Below are 23,621 nucleotides of genomic sequence, written 5' to 3' on the forward strand. Positions count from 1 at the left end.
GCCCATTGCCATGGAGCTACAGCTAGCTCCAGGTCTCCTTTGTCTGTGTCTGGGGAGGTCCCTGTCAAGTATGTCAGCCTCCTGTCCTGTGACTGCTCTGGACAGGGCTCCATGGTGGGGACTACCACAGGACCATGGTGCACCAGAGAAACCTGTGGCTGTTGAGTGGTGGGGCTCCTGTGAGGACCAGGGCACCCACTCAACTTTCCCTTGTTTCCATCCCCCACCCAGTTCTTGTGGTTCCAGTGAGTGGCACACAGACCCCAGTTCTCAGTGGTTATAAGAGTATGGTGTCAGGACAGCAGACCAGGAAGGAGAATGTGAACTGAGGATTTTATATCCGGCAAAATTGCCCTTCAAGTATCAAGGCTTTCAAAAAATAGCCTTAAATATGCAAGAGCTTAGGATACTGTGTCCATGAGCCCTCCTTGAGGAATCTACTAGACTAGAACTCAACAAACTTTTTTTGAAAAGGGATATTAAATATTTTAGCTCTGTAAGCCATATGATCTCTGTCATAACTATTAAACTGTATGCAGCCCAAAAAAGCAGTCATAGAGAGTACATAAACAAATAGGTAGGACTGTGTTCCAATAAAACTTTACAAATACAAGAGTCAAAAGGAATTTGGCCCTAAGACTGTATAATTGGCCAACCCCGGCATGATAGGATGCTAGATTGGAGACACTGTGGTCAAAGGACTGATGGTAAACATTTTAATATGTTTAATTATAGAACTAAGACTAAAGCATATATGGAGACAAGATTATTAACAATGAAGATACAACTGTTATGAATACTTGTGCCCCAAATAACATAGCAACTCCTTCAAGCTTAAATTACAGGACATGCAAAGGGATTTGAAGAGAAATTTATTGAGTATAGGAGATATTAACATGCCACTAGCGTGTAAGACATATCAAGTGGCAAGTAGATAATAAATAAGGAAGGAATAGAAGGCCTATACAACGTAATCCATAAGACAAGTCCTCTATCTCAAACACTACACCCTGAGAGTAGAGAATCACCTTTTTCTCAAGGGCACAGAGGACACTCATGAAATTGATCATGTATTTGGTCACAAAGAAGGCATCAAAGGCTCCATGAAGTAGAACTAGTACAAATAAGACTCTCTGATCACAAAGCAATAAAGTTGGAAATTAATAGCCAACATGTTTTTTGAATGCAAAAGTCCCCTCTACCCAGAAGTAAAACTATACAGGATATAACACCTACCTATAAAAAAATATTAATAATACCTACCTATGACAGTAACTCAAAAGTGGGGAGATCTGGGTTATCCACTGACATTAAGCTCATCTGAGCATTTAAAGCTGTTCCTTCATTCACTCATTTAACAGATTTAACTGAGTACCTTCTGTGTGCAGACATTGTGTCCAGTTGAGGCTAGTTCCTCTCTGCCCTCCAGAGCTTTCCCTGGGCAGAAGAGGCTGACGGAAGGAAGGCAGCTCCAGCCCTGTGAAAGGGGCTCATGACTGGGGACACAGGACAAACATCCTGCCAGGATTTGTGTGGAGGTGTATCAAGGTCCCAGGAAGCAGTGGCTGGACCATATCACACCAGAGCCAGTAGAGCCAGTAGGCTACCTCTGGCACACTACTTCAAAGGAGCCTCACTTTGCTTATCTAGCTAGGGATTGAGTAAGAACCAAAGCATCTGACATCTGGCATGAGAAATGTCCAGTCAGTGCTCTTGTTTCTTATTGAGTAGGTGTGTCCAAAGCAGGAGATGGGAGACAAGGGCAGGCATCCTGGGTACTGCTGCCTCATTAAGAATGGCGGAAGGGCTGTGTCTGTTGGTTTAAAAAAAAAAAAAAAAAAACTAAAGAGAGACCTAGAAGGATTTCAGAGACCTTCTCACCCCATTGCCTTATTTATATATTTTAAATATCATCACCTAGAGAACAATTGTGCCTACTCTGACACCTCAGCAGGCTAATGGGACAGACATCACAGGTCACTTCCATCATGCACAGATCTGAGCAGCCCCTGCTGTTTGTCTGAATGCACCACTCATCAACTCAGGTACAGGACCTCAGTCTCTACCCTTTGGAAATGATCCAAAATATGGACAAAATTGACAACCACCCAAATGTCCAACAAGTTAAGCACACTAGTTAAGTAATTTGGCTCTATCCATGTGATGGAGTATCATGCAAGCATTAAATAGTCACTCTTGAGAAAAGATTTTTGATCTCATAGCAGGATAATTCCTGCTATTAAAAGTGAAATAAGCAAAATATAAAATGACTTGTTTATGGAGTGACATCAACATAAGAGAAAATCTGTTTAGGTAAAGACTAGGATCATATGTGTTCTTTGGGTCCCTTGTTTTATACTATTATGTACCTCCCAGATTTTCTACAACGTGAATGGAGTATATTTATAATTTCCACCAAGTAAACAAAAATATGGCTATACAAAAGATTCCTAAAATGAATGAAAGTGTAGACAGAGATTCCCTACAGACAAACACAAAGATCATTTTGGGAAGCTCCAGGTCACTTCTCAATATTCTTCATTGACAACCATATATTCAGTTACATTCAAAGAACATTTGTTGGGTCTTTAATGAGCACAAAGCTCTATGCTAGAAACTTCCTGTCGAAAGTGCCAGGAATAAAGCAAATGCTTGCACAAGGATCATCCACATCAAAATGTGACCAGGCCTTAGAGCTTGAAGGGAGGGAGATTCAGACTCTGAGTGATCCTAGATATTTCACCACGGGGTGGAACATTCTCTACAGTTCTCCAAATAAAATTTTATTTTCTTCACCTAAAAACTGACAACATGCAATACTTGGAGGAGGAGGAAGAAGGTGTCACAAAACTCCATTTGACAAGACTTGATCTAGAAGTCTCTTTTCTCAGGTTCTGGAAGGTGGAGTGGGGGTAGCCGGTCTTGTGTGTCCATCTTGGATGGAAATCCTTAAAGTCCAGTTAGACAGAGACACCCTCACTGAACAGATACTTAAGAAACCGTTTTTTAAAATCAAGAAGAAGAAGCAGTGTTCTAGTGAAACAGATCATTCTGACATACTTGCTGAATAAAAATCTCAAAAGTATGTCGGTGATTTAATGCCAGAGACTTAATAAAGCCAGGAATAAAATGAATCGCTTTCCTTTCTGTTTGGAGGGCTCAGGGACACATTTTCTGTAGCTCATTAGCTATTAAAATTATTAACAAATTATTATTTTCAATTGAAAGTGGTTATGGTATTCATTATTTCCTCTCATGCCAAGACTCTCTGCAATTTACTCACAACATGAATTATCCAAACCAATCCAAAGTTTCTAAATCATTTTGGATCAGGTTCACTGACTTTGGCCCAGCAAGGCACTCTGGCTGAATGTCTAAAGGTCTCTGTTACATAATTTATTGAGAACTTAATTGAGACTAATTATTGTCTCTCATTTGCTTGCCTGAAGAACATCTGCCCAGCATCTGCTGTGAATCCATTTAATCGGGATGTTTGAATCTTTCTGTGAAGTGAAATAAAGGGCATGAATATTTTATTGTGGATTTATCCCACTGTAACTTTTTATAGGAAACTGCTGGTTGTTTTATTAGCCAGCAGCATAATACACAGTGTCTCTCCAAATGCTGGAGCCAAAGTTTAGGGTGTACTCAGAGCACACTGCCTTCATGAGTTCTGCCCCTGAGGAGGAGGTGGGCAGGTCTGTGAACGATGTGGCTAAGTCAGCGTACTTGGTGTGGGGTAAAGGGGGTACAGATCCTGGACCATTCTGTAATGTGCCAGCTGGAGACCTAAGTCAACCCAGAAGGGGGTATGAGAAAATAACAGGTTGACCATATTGATTACTGGCACATCCATGTAAGAAATGAATAAGTGCCATTCACCCCATTTCACAGATGGAAAAATCTGAACCTGGAAGAAGTTTAGTAGCCAAGGTCATCAAAGACTTAGCCGGGGAGCCCAAACTAGAACAGAGCCTCCTGCCATCTAGGAAGCTCTCAGCCATAACAAGGTGAAGATATTCACAGGGGAAACTCTATCATTCAGACCATTTAGGATCCTTAGAAGTGCCAGAGGTAAAAGAGGGTACATCTAGAACCCACCAAAGAGCTTATGGAGGGGCAGGCACTTGAGATTGGCCAACCAGGAGAAATGAGGAAGGTATGCTAAGCAGAAGGAGCAGTGTCCAAATGGGGCCAACCAGGAGAAATGAGGAAGGTATGCTAAGCAGAAGGAGCAGTGTCCACATGGGGCCAACCAAAATCCAAGAGATAAGACTGGGTTCTCCTTGCCTTGATGTATCCTAATTCTTATTCTCCTTAGCCCAGAGTCCTATTTTTGTTGCCTTGCATGTATTCCTGAGAACATTTGCAAACCTTGGTGGAATAATAGAGAAGCATGGGCTGAAGTCAGTTTCTAGACTGGGCCTTGATTGCTGGGCCGAGGGTATAAAAGACAATAGGTACTAGGGAGCCATTGAAAGTTTCCAAGTGGGGAAATCACATGACTGAAGCCATGCAGAAGTGCACAGACTACAGAGGCCAGTTAGGAGAGTGTTATAATACCCCCAGGCAAGGATGGCCATGGAAATGGAAAAGCAAGGCAGATTTAAGATTCCTTGTAGAGATTAGCTTGGTGGCATTGAGCAATGCTTGGACATGGTTTAGGGAGCATTCTGAACTGCCCACTGGATCCTCACCCTTCATAGCTAGTGTCTAGAAAAGAAGAGGCCACTGGACTTTGGCAGTGCAAAAAATAGGCATGGTTTATGACCACACCCACCCAGAACCAAGGGTGTGATGGAATTCCCTGCTGTTCTCTGCTGTCGATCACAGGAGCCCAAGCCCAGGGTTCCCAAGGTAGAGAGTCAGGGGTCCTCTGCATCAAAGTGCCTATGGAAACTGTGGCATAAGTAAGATCTGAAAAAATAAAATATTAGCGAGCCACAAGAGCAAAAGAGCCAAAGACTGAACCAAGGGGAGGGCTGAAATCTGGAGAATGGGGAGGAGGAGGCCATAGAGAACAGAAGACAGGGTAGCAAGAGGTCCTAGCATCTTAGGAGTCAAGGAAAAAAAAAAAAAAAAACAGCAAAAATCAGGCGAAACGGTGGCCAGTGTTAAACGTGTCAAAGCCATCAGCTACACTGAGGACTGTTAGGATGAGTTATGCTCACCAAAGACCCTTAGTCATTTTATTTAGGGCAGGAGGGTAGACACTGCAGGACACCAGCCACTGAGCAATATTTGGGTCCTGCGTCAACCAGCCTTCTCCCCAAAGCCCTGGCCTGCATCTCTGTGACCCTTGAAGAATTTCTTCTCAGGTTCACCACGGACACAGTCTTTCACAAGCCATAACCAGCAGGGCCACCACTTCTAACACAGCAGTGTATTATGAGGCACCCAGGTTTGACATAGACCAACAGAGAGTCACCTTGGAAGTTGCTGTTGAAGGGTCTGGCCAGCTCCCGTCTGCTCTGGGGGAGTCAGGGAGCACTTTTGGTGGGAGGGGTACGGGGAACAAATGTGAGGCTTGCAATTAAAGGTAGTCGTGGGTGGGGAAGCGGGCAGAGCTGTAAATTCTCTTGCTCATAAATCTGTGTGCCAGAACCCTCCCAGGGCGAGCTCAGAGCCAGCGTCAGCCAGCTCTTCAAGCTGGTAGTGTTGGAGCCCTGCCTCTGTCCCTCCAAACACAACGGCCTTTCCCCTCTGTACCCCTTCCAGAAGACGCAGAGCTGGCTCGCTCCAACTCTTGAGAACTCCCCCTAGGAACGTTTTCAGAGAGTCTTGTGAAATTCTGAGCATTTTCATGGCCAAACTGGAGCAGCAGCAGGGGTGGAATGTTGGGGAGGTCTGCTTGCATGTTTTCACGTTGAATAATTTTGTGCGGCTGGGACGGCTAGGCAGGGACTCCCACTGGTGTTAATCAGGCCTCTGGGTGTTTTGCACTGCCCACTTGGTTCAGGACTTCGGTGTGCATTTCAGACTGGTACAACTTAGACTGGTGTCTTGGGAAAACCATATCACATCATTAATCTGGAGTGGGGGTCTTTTTTCATAATATTAGGACACACTTCATGGGGCTAACCAGCTAAACCAACCAAAAGACAGACTAGTGCATGTGTATAACAGGAACCTGGAGACCAAGGCAATGACAGGGCACCCACGTGGCAAACAAACAGTGCAGAGTGGCCTTTTCAGGTGAGGAAGACAGACATCTGGCCACTCGAGTGTAGAGTCTGAACTGCCACAGCCACCTCCCCAGAATATTCAATTGTGAAGTCACAGACTGGAGACCATGGGGCCAGATTCCACAACAGATATGGCTTGGCCATACCTATTCAGAATGCCTTTCTCTGTATAGTATGAATTGAGAGCATGAATGTATTTCTTCCATATGATAACCTGTTGCTTCTGCATTATGTAGTGGGTAGTTGATTCTTTTTCCATTGATAAGTCCATATTTATGGTGATCAACATAACAAAACATACGGTTTTTCGAGAACAAGAAAACTATATTGGAAATGAGCAGTAAGAAGGTAATGATCCATCTTACTCTATATTTTCAGAAACTAAAAGTATATGAATCTATAACTTGTGTGTTAAAAAGGAAATGGCACTGGGTGATGGGCACTGAGGAGGGCACTTGGCAGGATGAGCACTGGGTGTTATGCTATATGTTGGCAAATTGAACTCCAATAAAAATAAATAAATAAATAAAAATAAAAATAAAAAAATAAAAAGAAAATGGCACTGAAAATTACTAATTATTCAGAACTAACAAGCACCTTTTATTTTCTTCTTTCCTTTTTATTATTTGGAAGCTATAGATTGTTTCTCTATTCTTTTAATGGTTATCCTTAAATGTTTCCCATATATCTTAACTCTCAGGGTTTCAGTAAAGTCCAGAGTTACTCAGAATCACTAGCCTCTTCCCAAACAACACAGTGACCTTGTACATGTGACCCCTTGAACAGCCTCCCATTTGTCTCCATTATTATCTGGAGATTTAGTGCTACTGTTTTAAAAAAATAAAAGTGGTTCTGCCATAAAGATGAGATTAATTAGATGAAATGGACAAATTCCCAGGAACTCACTATTGAAACTGTCCGAGGAAAAAAATAGATAACCTGAACAGACTTATAACAGGTAAATAGATTGAATTAGTAATCAAAACTTCCCACAAAGAAAAGCCCAAGATCAGATGGCCTTACCTGTGAATTTTACCAAATGTACAAAGAAGAATTAGTATCAATCTTTCACATATTCATCCAAAAAGTAGAAGAGGAGGAAGCACCTTACAACTCATTCTATGAGTCCAGTGTTACCCTGATAACAAAACTAGACACATTGCAAGAAAACTACAGACCAATATCTCTTATCAATAAAGACGCAAAAATCCTCAACAAAATATTGGCACATTGAATCTAGCAATATAAAAGGGACGGCACACCATGACCAAGTGGAACTCATGCTGGGAATATAAGGTTAATTTATCATCTAAAAATGAATTAATGTTGGGATCCCTGGGTGGCGCAGCGGTTTAGCGCCTGCCTTTGGCCCAGGGCGCGATCCTGGAGACCCCGGATCGAATCCCACGTCGGGCTCCCGGTGCATGGAGCCTGCTTCTCCCTCTGCCTGTGTCTCTGCCTCTCTCTCTCTGTGACTATCAAAAATAAATTTAAAAAAAAAATTTTTTAAATAAAAAAATAAAAATGAATTAATGTAACATATCACATCAGTAGAATAAAAGACAAAACTACATTGTCATCTCAATTAACAAATACAAAAAAAGCAGTTGACAAAATGCAACACTCCTTCACAATCAAAGAATTCAACAGATTAGGAATAGAAAGGAATTTCCTCAACCTCATAAAGAATATCTGTAAAAAAAACCCACAGCTACCATCATATTTAATGGAGAAGGATTGAATATTTTCCCCCTACAAGAGGAACAAGACAAGAATATCTACTTTTACCACTTATATTCAACATTGTACTGTAGTTCTAAACATTTTCACGTAAGAAAATGAAATGAAAATGAAAAGGCATCTGTATTGGAGAAGTGAAACTATATCTATTTACAGATGACATGATCTTGTATGTAGAAAATTCTAAAGAATCCACAAAATAACTTGCTAGAAAAGAAAATTAAGAAAGTAGTTCCTTTTACAGTAGCATCAAAAACAATAAAGTACTTAGAAATAAATTTACAAAAGAAGTACAAGATTTCTACACTGAAAGCAACAAAACATTATTGAAAGAAAAAGTAACAAATATCTAAATATATCCCATGTTCATGGATTAGAAGACTTAATTATTATTAAGATGGCAATACTCTACAAGTTGGTCTATTGCTATAACACAATCTCTATTACATTCCTATTCTCTATTACATTATATCTATAAAATATAGGTATATATTGCTATAACACAGTCCATATTAAAATTCCAGCTGTTTTTTATTGCACAAACCAGACAAGCTGATTTTAAAGTTTATGTCAAATTGCAAAGGGTCCCGAAGAATCAAAACAACCTGTAAAAATAAGAATAAAGGTAGAGGACGCATACTTCTTGATTTCAAAAAGGACTGCAAAGCTAGAGTTATCAGGACAGTATGGTACTGGCATAAACAGAAACATAAAGAACAATAGGATATAACTGAGTGTCCAGAAATAAACCCTTCTATTCACCGTCAGTTGATTTTTGATAAGGATTCCAAGACATTGCAATGGGTAAAGACTAATCTTACCTGCAAATTATGCTGAGATGCTGGATATTTACATGCAAAAGAATGAACTGGGATTCCTAGCCCATACCCTAGACAAAAGTGAACTCTAAATAGATCAAAAACCTAAGTGTAAGAACTAAAGCTTTACAGTTTATAGGAAAACTGGCATAAGTCTTCCTGATTCCAAATTAGGCAATAACTTCTTAGATATGAGAGCAAAATCACAAGCAACAAAAGACAAAAGACTAGACATTATCCAAACTTAAAAATTTTGTGCTTCAAAGTCATCAAAAAAGTGAAAAGATAATTCAGAGAATTGAAGAAAAACTTTTCAAATCATATATCTGATAAAGTCATTACATCTAGAATGTATAAATAACACAACTCAATATAAAAAGACAATCCAATTAAAAATGGGCAAATCCGGGATCCCTGGGTGGCTCAGCGGTTTGCGCCTGCCTTTGGCCCAGCGCGCGATCCTGGAGTCCCAGGATCGAGTCCCGCATCAGGCTCCTGGCATGGAGCCTGCTTCTCCCTCTGCCTGTATCTCTGTCTCTCTCTCTGTCTCTCTCTCTCTCTCTCTCTGTCTATCGTGAATAAATAAATAAAATCTTTAAAAAAATAAAAAATAAATAAATTTTAAAAAATAAAAATAAATAAAAAAATAAAAATAAAAATGGGCAAATCATCTGAATAGACATTCCTCCAAAGGCATACAAATGACCAGCAAGCACATGAATAGATATCATCAACCAAGGAAATACAAATCAAACAATGAAATTCAACAAATGGTAAATACATACAAAGGATTGAAGTTAGACCCTTACTTTATACTATATACAAAAAATTAACTCAAAGTGGACCAAAGACCTAAAAGTAAGAGATACAACTATAAAACTCCTAAAAGAAAACATAGGAACCATGTGTCATGATATTGGATTTGATGATGTTTTCTTAGATGTGTCAAGAAAAGCACAGGCAACAAAAGGAAAAATAGATAAATTGTACTTGACAAAATTAAAAACTTTTATGCATTGAAGACACTATCAACAAAGTGAAAGGCAGTCCAAATAATGGGAAAAAATATTTGCAAATCATATATTTGATAAAAGAGTAGTATCTAGAATAGACAGAGAGAGAGAGAGATTCCTATGAATCAACAACAAAAAACAACCCAATTTAAAAATAGGCAAAGGACTTGGTTATATTTTTCTCCAAAGAAGATAAAACTGGTCATGAAAAGATGCTTAGCATCACTAATCATTAGGGAAAGGCCATTCAAAATCATGAGATAATCACTTCATACCTATTAGGATAGTTTTCAAAAAACAAATAATGAGTGTTGGGCAAAAATGTGGGAAAATTAGAACCCTTGTGCATTGCTAATTGAAATATCTCATGGTACAGTCACTGAGGGAGACAGTATGGTGTTTCCTCAAAAAATTTAAAAATTTAAATACAGAATTACCATATCATCTAGAAATTCCACTTCTAGGAACTGAAAGTGAAGACTCCAAAAAAAAAAAAAAAAACTGTATAGCCATACTCATAGCAGCAGCATGCACAATAGCGAAGAGGTAGAAGCAACCCAAAGTCTCCATCAGTGGACAAATGGATAAATGAAATGTATTACATCCATAAAATGGGATATTATTCAGTCTTAGGAAGGGAAGAAATTCTCTTTTTAAAAAAATTATTTATTTTAGAGAAAGAAAGTATGCAAACAGGAGGGGGAGGGGGAGGGAGGGAATCTCAAGCAGACTCCCTGCTGGGTGCAGAGCCCATCACAGACTCCATCTCGGGGCGTCTGTGGGTGAACCGTCTCGCACACCCCTCGAGGCGCGCTCACCGGGCGCAGGGCCGGGCCGCCAGGGAGGGACTGCGGTGGCCCCCAGCTGCGCCCCGCCCCGCCCCGCCCCGCCCCGGCCCGGCCCGGCGCCCCTGCCAGGCCTCGCCCGCCCCTCACAGCTGAATGGAAAGTGCGCGTGCGCGTCCGGGGCCAGGACACGGCGGGCCGGTGGCCTGGTCGCTGGCAGCCCAGCAGCGAGGAGCGGGGCCACCGTCACCAGGTCTGCGTAGCAGCCCCCGATTGCACAACGATGCAGTGGACGCTGGGATTCCTAGCCCATACCCTAGACAAAAGTGAACTCTAAATAGATTAAAAACTATTCTGGTTCTGGCAAAAGCCTTTCAGGAGTAAATGGCCTGCGGCCCCCACGCCCCGCGCCCCTGCCACCCCCTGTGCCCCCGGCCACCTCCTCGTCCATCGCTCCGAGGCCCGTGAACCGGACCTTCTGGACACTTTTTGGATTTTTTTTTTTTTTAAGCCTAAAAGATGGTAGTTTGTCTTCATTCTTGTTCTTTGGGATGGTTTTCAGTCTTAAGATAAAAGGATACTTAAACTGGGGCAGTCAAGATATTCCAGCAAACGGGGGCGGAGACTCCTGGAAGCTGCGGGGCCCAGCGGTTTCCCGCAGTGTCTCTGCTCCCGGGCTCCGCGGAGCCTCCCTCCCGGGACCGCAGCCAAAATCAAGAGTCAGGTACTTAACCAACTGAGCTACCCAGGAGCCCCAAGAAAGGAAGAAATTCTGACATATGCTACAATATGCTACAACCTTGAAGAAATTATGCTAAGTAAGCCATTCACAGAATGGCAAATACTGTATGATTCCACTTACAAGAGGTACCTGGAGTCATCACATTCCTAAAGACAGAACACATGGTGGTTGCCAGGGACTGGGGAGAAAAGGGAATAGGTTGCTATTGGTTTTTTTGTGTTTTTTTTTTTTTTAATTTTATTTATTTGTTCATGAGAGACAGATAGAGGCAGAGACACAGGCAGAGGGAGAAGCAGGCTCCATGCAGGGAGCCTGATGTGGGACTTGATTCTGGGACCCCAGGATCATGCCCTGGGCGGAAAGCAGGTGCTAAATCGCTGAGCCACCCAGGGATCCCCGGTAGCTATTTAATGAGTCCAGAGTTTCAATTTGGGAAGAATATAAGTTTGGAATATGATGGTGATGGTTGTTCAACAATGTGAATGCATTTAATGCCACTGAACTGTACATGTTAAAGTGGTTAAAATGCTAAACTTCATGGTATGTATCTTTTGCCATGATAAAACAAAACTACAATGAGATACCACATTATACCCACTAGGATGACTATAATTATAATAAAAAAAAAAGACAGGCAATAGCACAAGTGTATAAGGATGTGGTGAACTTAGAATCTTCATGAACTATTGCAGGGATACAAAATGGTGCAGCTGTTTGGAAAAGTCTAGCATTCCTCAATTTGTTAAACATACAGTCTGCATATCATCCAGCAATTCCACTCCTTGGAATATACCCAAGAGAAATGAGAATATCTAGCCACACAAAAAATTATACACAGCTGTTTATTGCAGCATGACTCATAATAGCCAAAACATGGAAACAACCCAAATGCCCATCAGCTGATGAGCTGATAAATAAAATGTGGTATAGCCATGCAATTCAACAATGAAGGGGAATGAAGTACTGCTATATGCTACAACATACATGGCTTTTGGAAACATTATGCTAAGAAAAAGAAAAAAAAAAAAGAAACCAGTGACAAAGAACTACATGTTATAGGATTCCATGTATATGAAATGTCCAGAAGAGGCAAGTCTATAAAGATAGAAAGTAGATTAGTGATTGCCTAGCGCTGAGATGGATGGAGGTAGGGGACATGGAAGATGACAGCTAAGGCATATGGGGTTTTTTTATTTTAATTCCGGCATAGTTAGCATACAGGGTTCTATCAGTTTCATGTGTACAACATACTGATTCAACACTTCCATACATTACTCAGTGCTCATCATAAGTGTACTCTGAATCCCCATCACCTATTTCACCCATCCCCACACACACCCCCTCTAAGAGAAACCATTTTTAAAACATTACCCCTTCAACTGTATTCTAAGTGTTGAAGTCCCTCCTTCTCTCCCTCCTTCCTTCCTCCCTCCTCCCCACTTCCTTCCATCCTTCCTCCCTCCTTCCCTCTTTCCTCTCTCCCTCCCTTCCTCTCTTTGTCATTCTTTCCCCAGAAAATGAGAATTAACCACAGTGATTCAAAGATCTTTTCAGGAAAATGTGGAAAGTTCTCAGATCGTGGCCAGTCACCCATCTTGATTCTCAGGACTGACCTAAGAGAGTTCAAGCCCAGAAAAAGCTCACATTCACAGACTAGCATATTCATTCCTCATTATGCCTTTCAGGTTTTCATTTCCTCCCTCAAAAAACAAATATGCGAATAATATTACTTTTCAGGGAAATGTATATGAGAACTCATAATTCTCAAGTTTTAGATGGAGAAACGCTGAGTTGAAACAAAATGTGCAGCTGTAAAGCGTCCCTCTCGTTCCCCCGGGATAACATCACAGCTGAGCTCGTGAAGTCCCAGTCCTTGCTCCTCACCCCCCTCCTTCTTTCACAGACATCTGTTCAATAAAAGCAGCCACATATCTTCAGAGACTATAAATGGCACATGTTAAAGTTGTATTTTGATTGTTTTCTTAACGGAGTTGCTGGCCTCAATCTGCCTTGAGCAGTAAGAGCCACTCGGGCAGATGGGAGTCTGATGCTGCCTCCAGTCCTCCTTGGTGTTATGGGGTAGGGGCCCGGGAGATCCAGGTCTTGGCCAGCCAGCCTCTGCCATGTGTCCTCACCCCTAGGCATGTAGCATAGCGTGGTGACCGAAACTTCGGGCGCCCTGGGGAAGGCCTTGTCATCCGTGGGAAAGCAGAGCAAGATGTCTGCATTCCCTTGGCCACACTCTCACTGCCCAATGGACAGCAGCCCTGTCCAGGGAGTATGGGAAGAGACCCACTCCTTGGGGCATCCTCTGTGCCAGCCATCTCTCCAGGAGCTATACCTACCTTGCATTTAGTATCTGGGCCTGGACCATGTCACAGTGACCACCTGGACCAATCCTCCAACAAGCCTGTGAGATGAGAACTGGTACTGACATTTTATAGAGGAGGAAACAGCCTTGAGCACTGACCTGCCCAGGACCACATGGCTGGTGAGTCAGTGGAGTGAAGATCCAAGTCCAGGTCCTGAATGTGGGCTCCTGAGAATCTGAGAATGTATGACTAAAATACGTGGGCACCCTTGACTTACAATGCATCTTGATGAAGGTGGTCAGGTGTACCCTGACCTGAAGCATAATTGTATAAGTAAAGAACAAAGCCCTGGATTGGGACACAGAAGACCTCCGCCTCTTAATTACTGGTGGGCCTTGGGCCAACCTGGCCACCTCTCCAGGTGGTTTTTCCATCTCTGACACAAGACCACTGGCCTTGAGCAGCCTTCCTCTGGTGGTTCTGTTGGTGCAAAGCAAGATGGCGGTGGGGAAGGACCAAATCACAAAGCAGAGGGGTGACCATGCCCATATAGAATACAGAGCTGACCCACCAGAGGGAAAATGTGAGCCTATGCTTACACATTTTCTTCTGGTAGAGAGTAAATGAGAAGAGAGAGCTTTGATCTATCTGGCTTTCCAAATCACACTTCCTGAATCCTTCCTAGCTTAGTGGTAGACAAGATCACTCTTGTCAAAGGTCAGACCCTTTAGCAAACTAGACTAGACAACTGGCCTGGATTCTACCACCACATCCCAAGGTGGAGATGGTGGTGAGCCCTGGCTGAGTCCCAGCCTTCCCCTCACACATTCTCTCTACTCACCTGGTCTCTGGCCTTCTGCCCCTGCTAGCCACCTGTGTCTTAGATATTGTGCAGGTCCCTGACAGGTCACCTGCTCTGCCATCTGGCTCAGGATGACTTTTCCCGAATTTCTGCCAGTGGGCAGGGGTTGCCCTTCTAGATAGACATATCCATGAGAGGAAGCTCCCTGTCTGTTCTGGATGCTTCCACCCCTCAGTTCTCAGCACTTCCCTTCTCACACAGATGTCCCCTCTCACTCATGCTCCTTCCATGTGCAGCCACTTGACCAGAGCCTCAGTGAGAGTAAAGAGATGACTCCATTACCTCTACCATGAGGACAGGCCTCATTTCCAAAGCTTGGGCATTATCCCAAGGTTGAGATCTATAGAGCCCACTCAGTAGGCTTCAAACCAGATTTGTTTAAGGGGCATCCACAAAGTGTCTCTTCTCTACCCTCATTCCATTGTGCATTTACACCACTGGCATCTCCTTCTTCCTGGGGCCTCTCCCAAGTCAGTAACACCTCCTTGTGGCTAAATCCAGAGAATACTTCTCAGGCCTCCTCCAACCTAACCTTGCCTGGCATCTCTTGAACAGTCCTCCTGCCCTCCCTAGCTTTGCTGGTTGCCCCTTCTCTGGCTCCTTATTCCAATCATAGATGCTTGCATTTCCACCCCTGCCATCTGTCCTCTGTCTTCTTTTCTCCTTGTAGAAGCTCCTGGGGGGAGTTTTCCTTACCTTGCTTTCTACCATGACCTTCTTGCTGATGACTTCCCACCCTGTGTCTCCACCCCAGACCATACCTCTGATCCTTCCTAGCACCACTCAGCTACCCAGTGGCCGCCTCAACCTGACCCTCTCAAAGTGATGCCCACCTTTCTGCCCCCAGGCCACATCTTCTCCCTCAGAGTGGAAGCATAACTGGCCTCCTCTGAGCCCATTGGAATCCTAAGCATAACTCTTGCGTCCTTTGTCTCTGACCCCACATACCCAAAGCCCTGTCAGCTTCACTCTTAAATAGTTTTATATCTGTTTTCCATTTCTCCACCACTGCCTCAGTGAAAGCCATCATCTTGCACCAAGGTTCTTGACACCCAAGGCCACTTCTCTCCCACCCATCTTTAAGTACTCCGTGAGAACCAGCCATCCCAAACTGGGCAGCTGCACTCTCTCACTCCTTGGCATATCACGGGTAGGCTCTCCCTATGAGAGCACTGAGGCCTGCTTCTTTGGTTGGCCAACTTTACTTTGGACCCAACTCAAGCTCCATTTTCTCCACAGCATTTATCAGATAGTGAATAAATTGTCTGTTTATATGTTTCTATTTCTCCTCAAGGACCACACATTGGCCTGAGCTTTGTGAATGCAGGGACACTGAGCCAAGTGCCCAGCCCTTGGTTTAGAACTTGGCGTAAAGTTGGCACTCATGTGTCTGGGGGACATATAAGCTGAAGTCGATCAAAGCAGCTGTACTTTATACAGTAGCCATTCTCTCTGTAACCTGCCTTGCAGCTTCTTGGAGCTTTTTTTTTTTTTTTTAATTTTTATTTATTTATGATAGTCACAGAGAGAGAGAGAGAGGCAGAGACACAGGCAGAGGGAGAAGCAGGCTCCCTGCACCGGGAGCCTGATGTGGGATTCGATCCCGGGTCTCCAGGATCGCGCCCTGGGCCAAAGGCAGGCGCCAAACCGCTGCGCCACCCAGGGATCCCAGCTTCTTGGAGCTTCTAGTCTATTTCCCATCATTCTTTTTATGCTGTGATGTTTTACATGTGGCCTATCTATGCTCGTATTTGTCTGTCTCCAGAACAACTGCTCAGTTTATCACATACAGGCATCTTATTTCCTTCCTTTGGTTAATTTAGCTAATGCAGGGAACATCCCTGGCACAGAGATAGGTGCAGATTGGTGCTCAACCAGTGCCAGATCTTTCTTACTGATGCATTTTGGAGATGAATAAAGTTGACCAAATCCCATAGACACAGCACTTGTTAGTTTGAACACCTCTTGTGTTGAAATACATCTCACACCTTTTTTTTTCAGTTTGAGGTTGTTCAAAATGAATGACCTGGTGTCTGTATTTGGGATTCACTTTATATTCAACATAAAATGACTGTCAAAAGAATAGGATCTTGAATATGCCATTCTTTCTTTGTAACAACTAAGTCACATTTCAGCAGATTTCACAAGGTCTTTACCTAGTTAAAATATCAAGATTTGAATACAAAGTGTATTTTGAATAGAAGCTGAAATTTCTTAGAATTGTGAATGTGATAGATTTGTGATAGGCAAAATAATGCCCCCCAGAACATGTCTGTATCCTAATTCCTGGAACTCATGAATATGCTGAGTTATATGTCAAAGGGAAATGAGGGAAATCAGAGGGTTGCAGTTGGAATTTTTTTAATAATAAATTTATTTTTTATTGGTGTTCAATTTACTAACATACAAAATAACACCCAGTGCTCATCCCGTCAAGTGCCCCCCTCAGTGCCCGTCACCCACTCACCCCCACCCCCCACCCTCCTCCCCTTCCATCACCCCTAGTTCGTTTCCCAGAGTTAGGAGTCTTTATGTTCTGTCTCCCTTTCTGATATTTCCCACCCATTTCTTCTCCCTTCCCTTCTATTCCCTTTCACTATAATTTATATTCCCCAAATGAATGAGACCATATAATGTTTGGCCTTCTCCAACTTTTTTCACTCAGCGTAATACCCTCCAGTTCCATCCACGTCGAAGCAAATGGTGGGTATTTGTCGTTTCTAATGGCTGAGTAATATTCCATTGTATACATAAACCACATCTTCTTTATCCATTCATCTTTCGATGGACACCAAGGCTCCTTCCACAGTTTGGCTATTGTGGACATTGCTGCTATAAACATCGGGGTGCAGGTGTCCCGGCATTTCATTGCATCTGTATCTTTGGGGTAAATCCCCAGCAGTGCAATTGCTAGGTCGTAGGGCAGGTCTATTTTTAACTCTTTGAGGAACCTCCACACAGTTTTCCAGAGTGGCTGCACCATTTCACATTCCCACCAACAGTGCAAAAGGGTTCCCCTTTCTCCACATCCTCTCCAACATTCGTGGTTTCCTTGTGAATTTTCCCCATTCTCACTGGTGTGAGGTGGTATCTCATTGTGGTTTTGATTTGTATTTCCCTGATGGCAAGTGATGCAGAGCATTTTCTCATGTGCGTGTTGGCCATGTCTATGTCTTCCTCTGTGAGATTTCTGCTCATGTCTTTTGCCCATTTCATGATTGGATTGTTTATTTCTTTGGTGTTGAGTTTAATAAGTTCTTTATACATCTTGGAAACTAGCCCTTTATCTGCATTTGCAAATGTCTTCTCCCATTCTGTAGATTGTCTTTTAGTTTTGTTGACTGTATCCTTTGCTGTGCAAAAGCTTCTTATCTTGATGAAGTCCCAATAGTTCATTTTTGCTTTTGTTTCTTTTGCCTTCGTGAATGTATCTTGCAGTTGGAATTAAAGTTGTGTTATGGATTGAATCATGACCCCATCCACCCACCAAAATAAAACCACATTGACATCCTGACTCTCAGTATCTCAGAACATGACCTTGTTCATAGGATTACTACAGTTATAATTAGTGAAAATGAGGTCATATTGGAGTAATGTAGGCCCCTCATCTAATCTGACTAGAGTCCTTTGAAAGACAGCTATGTAAGGATACAAAGATCCAGGGCAGACGCCATGTGAAGGCAGAGGCAGAGATTGGAGTAACAGATGTACAAGCCAAAGAACACCAAGGATTGCCAGCTGTCATTAGATCCTAGGAGAGAGGCATAGAACAGAGCCCTCATAGCCCTCAGAAGGAACCAGCCCTACTGACACTTTGATTTTTTACTTCTAACCTCCAGAACTCTGAAAGAATACCTTTCTAGTGTTTTAAGCCACCTAACTTGTAGTACTTTCTTCATCAGGCCTGCAAACTAATACAGGTTGCTAATCAGCTGGCCTTAAAATAGAGAGATTATCCTGTGTCATCTGCATGGGTTTAGTGCAATTACAAAGGTTCTTAAAAGTGGACGAGGCAGGCAGACAAGAATGTTGTAACGATACAGTGTGAGAAGGACTTGACCTGACCCTGCTGGCTTTGAAGATAGGGAAAAAGACCACAAGCCAAGGAACTAGAGCAGCGCCTGGAAGCTGGAAAAGGCAAGTCTTTCTAGAGTCTCCAGAAGGAACCAGCTCTAGGAGCAGTTCATTTATTTTAGACCAGTGAGACCCATGTCAGATTTCCAACCTCCAGAAGCATCAAATACTAAATCTGTTGCCTTGTGCCATTACATTTATGGTAATTTGCTACAGCAGCAACAAAAATAAGAATACAAGAGCTCAGATAGGAGCTGATTGGGATGCTCAGACTTGAAGCATGTGTGGAGGACCAGAGTCTGTTTCCTGCTGGACAGGAAAGGAATCCAGTCCTTCCTAACTCCAGAGCAACTGAGGAAGGGCAGCTTGAATGGTGGCTTCCTCAAGAAATAGTTATACTGCTTTTAAGATCTGCAAACTCAAACTTAGCTAATACATGTCACTATTAGGGTGTTTAGGGGACATGATTTTTTAAAAAAAGCACTAAAGTTGTCATTGCCATATGAATTGTTTTATGGAATAGCTGTTCCTTTCTCAAATTCCTGGACTTGGAATTAATAGGATATTCCTCTGATGTTTACTTGCATGGTGTTGTCCCACTGCCCATCCCTGCAGCCCGGGCTTCCTGCAGCCCCACTCGTTCTGGTGAAATGATTTCTTTTAGCCACCAAAACCAAAGTATCCAGAAAGTCATTTTTTTTTTCTTCCTACACCTCACTGAGGTATTTGTCCATTTGTCAAGATTGGGAGGAAAAAAAATAATCTAGCTGAAAAGTAGCTCTGATCACCTGCAGCAAGCACATCTGGATGCTCTGCACAGATGCCTCATGGCTACCAGGTGTGTGCACAGAGCTCTCTCATCATTGCCTACCTGGGGTGGGGAAACGCTTCACTTCCTTGTCCCTTACTCACTTGTCAGTATTTACTCCCTATTACTAACCATCACTTTTTTAAATTAAATTGTAATAAAATAAACATAAAATTTACCACCTTAACCATTGTTAAGTGTACAGTTCAGTGCCATTAGGCACATTTGGCACAGCTTTGCACCCATTACGACAGACTGTCTCCAGAACTCTACCTCTTGCTCAAGTGCAGCTCTGCACCCATTAAACACAAACTTCCCATTCCCTCCAACCTGGGAGTTACCATTCTGTTTTCCTCTCAATGAATCTAACTACTCCCATCACCTCTCCTGAGTTGAATCATTCAGGATGTGTCCTTCCGTGACTGGCTTATTTCACTCAGCATAATGTTCTCCAGGTTCATCCATGCTGCAGCCTGTGACAAGATGTCCTTCCTCTGTAAGGCTGAATACTATCAATACTATCCCACTGTACGTACATGCCATATTTTGTTTATCCATTTATCCACCAAGACCCACTTGGCTTACTTTTGGCTATAGGGAATAATGCTCCATGAACCAGAGCACCCAAATATTTTCCTATTACTCTTTGTATTTTCAGTTTTTATTTAACCAGTTAACATACAGTGTAGTATTAGTTTCAGGTGACAGGATAGTGATTCAACACTCCTGTCACTGTTCTTAAATCCATCACGTATTAGAATGACACAGGGCCCCCTGACTAAAACAATATACAACAGCTGAGTTTATTTCCAGCTACGTCTGCTTGTGCTTTAAGGATCTGCTCAGATATCATCTCCCCCAAACTCACCCCAATTTGGAGTGAGATGCCTCCCTATGCTCCCGCAGCCCTGTGCTCATCTCTGCCCAGTGAGCCTCGTACACTAATGGTCTGGCTGGCTGGCTGGTTGTCTGTTCTTGAGGCGTTGTGCCATATTTGCATCTGTATGTCCTGAACCCTGTATAGAGCTGGGAAGTAGGAGTGGGAGAAGGAAGGGCAATGGGGCAGAGAGCTAGGAATGTGCCGTGAGCTGCCCCATATGTGACTTGCAGGTGTGGAGTACATCTGTGCCCCCTTCTCACCCCATCCCATCATCCATGAGAACCACAGTGGTTTGAGGAGGCTGCCTTGGCCTCAGACAGGGCTTGTTTTGAATCCCACCAGGTTCCCAGTATGCCTGACAGTAACTAGCCCTCCAAGGAGGGGAGTGGGGGAACCCCTTTTACACAGCTCCAGGAGACAGAGAAACCCCCCGCCCCCTTAGGAAGCAGGGCAGACCATAGTTCAGTTTCATGCATGCTTGCACATGCTTGGGGCTATGTCACCCATTCTTCTGCCAGACTCTGGGCAACAGCAAGGAGGAATGTTGCAGGGGGGTCAAAGGATTATTCTGGAAAGGGACAAGGGGATGCATGGGCTGTGTTCCATTCTGTCATCCTTTCGCAAAGCACCTAAAATACACCGGAGATCCCAGAGGCAAAGGAAAGTAAAACAGGGAAGGTTGGCAAGAGCTCTACGGGAATCTGATCCCCATGGCTCTGACATTTCCAGTCAGTGATGGAACAGGAGGCATAGGAGATGTCTGAGGCAAGACTGCTGAACCTCTCCCAGCTCTTCCCCATCCCTGCCCCCTCCCAGCTGCCGGGATGTGACCTTTGTGTAGACACAAGTCACCTTGCATTTTCACTTAGAGCACATGCTCTGGCCGTGCTCCGGGATGGAGATACTGGCACCTTCCGGCCAACAGCATGCACATGCACAGCAGGTGACATTCCCATGAGTGTGACATAGGGGTCCTGCTCCAGGTTGGCCCCAGAAAGCACAGCAAATACAAAAGACAAGAGGGGGATACAAAACTCTTCTCACATTGGAGTTCCCCACGGTAGCACTGAGCAGGTCTAACCTAGAGCCTGACATTTGTATGCACAAGATCAACTGCAAAATGTCAGGACAGAGGAGATCTGGCTGAGAGTCAGTTCAGGAGGAAAAAAGAGAAGTCATAGGAGCTAACAGAGGTGCAGTCTGCTTGCTTGAAAAATAGAATTAGTGTTTTTTAGAGCTGAGCGGCTTTAATAAATACAGAGCCTCCCTTTAAAGAGGGAGAAACTCATCACATTCTCTCCTGCTGCTTTCGTACCACATCTGGGCTATTTTGCCCACATAAAGCAATCCATTTTGAGAACAGTAGTGACTGATTAGAAAATTAGAACCAAAGGTGCAGAATCTGCCACATGCAAATTATTTTGATCAAGATAAGAGAAAGCTTAGAAGGGGGAACAAAAGAGCTATCTTCATATATTTAAGTATTTAAGAAGGCAATCGTGTTACTCCAAAGAGCAAAACGAGGAGAAATGGGTAAGATTTGGTTTAGTTTTTATGGTGTTGATCAGTTGTCAGGTGCTGACATGGGGGCAAGATTTGCTCACTGCCCTCTGGGACTTCATCATCTCCTACCGAGGAATTAAAGAACAATTGCTAAGAATTATACAGGCTTAAGTGTGTCAGGCACTGGTGGAAGCAACTTACAGGCAATATGTCCCTTGTCCTCACACCACAGGGTAGGCACAGTCATTGCCATCCTACAGCATAGCCAAGGGGTCTGGGAAGAGGGGCCTCCCTGGAGTTAGTCCCTGGGGGTGTGGAGGACAGTGATGAGCTCTACCAAGGGGGCTGGGAGAGGAGGTGGCCTGAGCTTGCTCTAAGGGATGAGGAGGAATAATATAGGGGTGGAGAGAGGGGCCTGGGTAGCTCCATCTTCTTAACATTTAGCCCAAACACTGCCACCACCCCCTAGCTGGTAAAAGCTACCCTCCTCTCCTGCTGGACTGGTACAGTAGCCTTCTCCCTGGTCTTCTTGCTGCTGCCCTGTAGACTGGTATCTGCCCAGTGCCAGAGTGACCCTCTCCAAGTCTGGAGGCCACATCACTCCTTTCTCCAGACCCTTCAGGAATGCATCTTATCCGAACAAGAATCACAGTGACCAGCCAGGGCCTGAAGGATCTTACCCTGTCCTCTCTCATGTTCCTCCCTCTGCCCCTCCTCCCTCGCCCTTCCCCCAGCCACACTGGACTCCTGGTTGCTCCTCAGCCCTTCCAGCATGTTCTTCCCCAGGGCCTTTGCACCCACTGTGCCCTCTGCCTGGAAGTCTTTTCCCAAGGAACCACATGACTTACTCTCTTGCTCCTTCTAGACTCTGCTCACACGTCAGCTTATCTGTGAGGCCATCCCTGCCACCTTAAGCGCTCACCCCTCACCTCCTCCCTGGTCTGTCCTATACTGCTTTACTTTTCTCTGAAGCACTTAACCACCATGTGGCATCTTCTCTATTCATATATAATACACCCTGTATATGGTCAGTTGTATTATGTTCCACTGTATATCATTCCTTGGTTTACTGTCTGTAAGATTCAGATGGCAGGGCTTTGTTTTGTTCCCTGCCTTATCTTCAGAACCTAGAACAGTGCTTGGCACATGCAAAACCCTCAGTGAGTATGCTGTGCTGGGATGGATGAATGAGCAAGTAAGCTGGAATTGGAGATGAAGAGGGGGAATTGGCACCATCCAGTATCCCCTAAAGAACCCTGCCAGTGGGAAGACACTACCGACGCTTCTAAACAGTAGGATGGCATGATCAGATTGGTTTCAGGTGCTTAGGACTGTTCCAACTGAAGAGGAAGAATTGAACAGCTATCAGAGCCGACCATCCATGGATTGAGCCTTTTTGTCAAGTGGTGAGCTCCTGGGAGCTAGGAGGACCCAAGGCTCGTGCAGGGACCAGAGTAGGAGAGAGTCCTTTTGTGTCCCCGAAAAGTCATTCAAAGCCCCACTTGTGTCCTGAGAAATCATGATTTCCAACTTCTCAGCTTCTTTCTAACACCCTGAGGTCAGCAGAGACTCTGGTAGAACTGGGGTCATTGAAGTATAAGGGAGGTAGGCCAAGTTTTAGTTGAGCACTTTCAACAGATCGGTCTCATCACATTCACAGGTTGCCTCCTCAAGAGTGACAGTCCCCACCCAAAAAGGCCCTCCACTCTTTAGAAAGCCGGGAGTACCTGGTTCTGATGTGTCCATGCTGGCACTGGAGCATCTTCTGTCAAGGGCTGTACCAGTCAGGTTTTGCCACAGTGAAAAACAACCCCAGTATCTCAATGGCTTACAACAGTGTCCTGTTATTACAGAACTCAGCTGTCGGAGCATCCCATGTTGGGACTTGCTATTCTCATG

At 43.8% G+C, this 23,621-nt stretch overlaps 1 protein-coding gene across 1 annotated transcript in view; it reads left to right on the forward strand.

Annotated features, from left to right (window-relative positions):
- The window catches only part of ADAMTS17 (ADAM metallopeptidase with thrombospondin type 1 motif 17), a 324,757-nt gene that overhangs the window by 278,506 nt on the left and 22,630 nt on the right, over positions 1 to 23,621 (forward strand). The gene's annotated exons all lie outside the window — the stretch shown is intronic.

This window comes from Canis lupus, chromosome 2, assembly GCF_048164855.1.
Source record: "Canis lupus baileyi chromosome 2, mCanLup2.hap1, whole genome shotgun sequence".
Taxonomy (NCBI): Eukaryota; Metazoa; Chordata; class Mammalia; order Carnivora; family Canidae; genus Canis; species Canis lupus.